Raw genomic sequence first — 2,500 nt, forward strand, 5'->3', positions numbered from 1 at the left:
AACTTCCATGTTTTTGTCTCGGCCTGCGAGATAATGCATCCGCGTTAGCATGACTCAGTCCAGGGCGGTGTTCAACAGTTAAGTCGTATTCCTGGAGCCTCTCCAGCCAACAAGCTACCTGTCCCTCTGGTTGTTTAAATGACATCAGCCACTTCAAGGCGTGATGGTCTGTCCGCACAAGAAAGTTTCGTCCAAGAAGGTAATAACGAAAGTGATCAATGAGGTCAACCAGAGCAAGCATTTCAAGACGGGTGGCACAATAATTTCTTTCGTGGCGGTGTAATGCACGACTCCCATAAGCAAGAACACGCTCGCTACCATCAGGTTGCTTTTGAGAGAGTACAGCACCAATACCATGACCACTACTTGCATCAGTATCAAGGATGAAGTGACCACTGTTTTCTGGATACGCCAATTCTGGTGGGTTCACGAGGCGATGTTTCAGTTCACAGAAGGCACTCTCTTGTTGCAGTCTCCACTTAAACTCCACATCTTTCCTTGTCAGGTAGTTTAGGGGTTCTGCTATCGCAGAAAAACCAGGGATGAATTGTCTGTAGTACGTCACAAGGCCCAAGAACCCTTTCAGCTCAGAAATACTTGTGGGAGTTGGCCAGTCACGGACAGCTGCTATTTTCTCGGGGTCGGTCTGTATCCCGTCGGCTGAGACTACTTGCCGCTGGAGGAAGATGCACTTTGACGATTTTAATTTCAACCCGGCATATTGCAGCCTTTCGAAAACAACGCAGGTGGGACAGGTGTTCATCAAAGGTGCCTGACATGATGATAATGTCATCTAAGTAGACCAGACACTCTCTCCAAGTAAGACCTTGAAGGGCAAGATTCATCAGCCGGGTGAAGGTTTCAGGTCCATTGGTTACCCCAAAGGGTAGGCAGGTCCACTGAAACTGACCCCGATGTGTGACGAATGCAGTTTTTGGGCGGTCCTTCTTTGCGACGGGAACTTGCCAGTACCCAGAGGCTAGGTCAAGGCAGCTAAACCACTTTGCACCACCCAAGGATTCCAAGATGTCATCTGACCTCAGAAGGGGTTGGGCATCTTTAACAGTTACAGCATTAAGCTTCCTGTAGTCTATACACAGACGGTAGCTTCCATCATGCTTTTTGGCCAAGACAATAGGGCTGCTCCAGGGGCTGTTAGATGGTTCAATTCTTCCTTGCATTAAGAGCTCTGAGAGCTGTCTATCAACCTCGTCTCGTTTAAACGGGGGAAGTCGACGAGGTGCCTGCTTGACTGGGGTGGCTGGACCGGTGTCAATGGTGTGTTCTAACAAATGGGTACGGCCTAAATTGCCATCCCCAACGGCGAATAGATCTCTGTATTCTTCTAGGAGGCCATTAAAAGATTGCCTCTCCCCCTCTGAAAGTCCAGAGAAGTCAGCACGAATCCCTCGTTTCCAAACAGGCGGTTCAGGGGAAGGCGTTTCCACCCGAACATCTTGTTTTGCCTTGTTTTCTGTGCAGGTTTCCTCCAACTCAAACAAATTTACTAAAGCGTCGATGTGATCAAGGGGGTAAAACTGAGCCACAGTTTGGCCTGGCCTCAACATAGTTTGCTCTGAGAAATTTGCCATGCGGACAGGAGTTTTCCCTTCCTTTGGAACAGTCAAGGTGCGTGCTATGCAGAACCTGCTTGCGAGCTTTTCCGCTGTGTTTTTCCGGGATCCTTCCAGCATCTCGGGAGTCCCGTCGTTCCGCTCAAAACCGGGTTCCAATTTTCCACACAAAACCACTTCGGTTCCCGCTTTTAACTCAACTTCCTCTTCAACTACGACACGGCAGATGCTTGGTGCCTTTCGCTGATAAAAGATTGGGATTTCTTCACCTTGAACCACGAACGTTCCAACATCGTACAAGATTCGGCAAGATTCCCGTTCGAAAAAATCCGACCCCAGAATACATGCGTGAGGAATGTCACGGACAACCAACATGGGTACTTTGAAAAGTGAATTTCCGAAGCGCACGTTTATTACTGCTCTGCCCTGTACGGCTAACTTTTCTCCATTTGCGACAGTCAGCGTTGCATTGAATTTTCGAAGCTTTTCCGGGCGGTATTGACCACTCTTCTTCCACGTTTCTTCATTTAGGATGCTCGAAGTCGCACCAGTATCCAAAAGGAGTGACACGCGAATGTGATTGATCAGACCGGAAACATAAACACCACGGCCACTCAATACAAACAAGTTTTCCTTTCCAAACTCCTTGTCATCGCATGAGCTTCGGGTCTTTGAATTGTTCAAGGGGACTGGTCGACCCTCGGCAGGCCCCTCTGTCCGTTTCCCGATGAACTGAAGCACTCTCGAGGATAATGGCCATAATTCTGACAACGATAACATCTAACTCTTGAAGATCTCCCGAGCGAACATCTGCGCGGTTCTTCTTGCTGTTTTTCCAACCTCTCAAGCCGCGAATTTATGGATGCCATCAAGCTCCTTAGCTCTGAGACTCCATGTATCTCTTTTACCTTTTGTAGAACACAAAA

This window comes from Montipora foliosa, unplaced genomic scaffold (assembly GCF_036669935.1).
Source record: "Montipora foliosa isolate CH-2021 unplaced genomic scaffold, ASM3666993v2 scaffold_434, whole genome shotgun sequence".
NCBI classification, from domain to species: Eukaryota; Metazoa; Cnidaria; class Anthozoa; order Scleractinia; family Acroporidae; genus Montipora; species Montipora foliosa.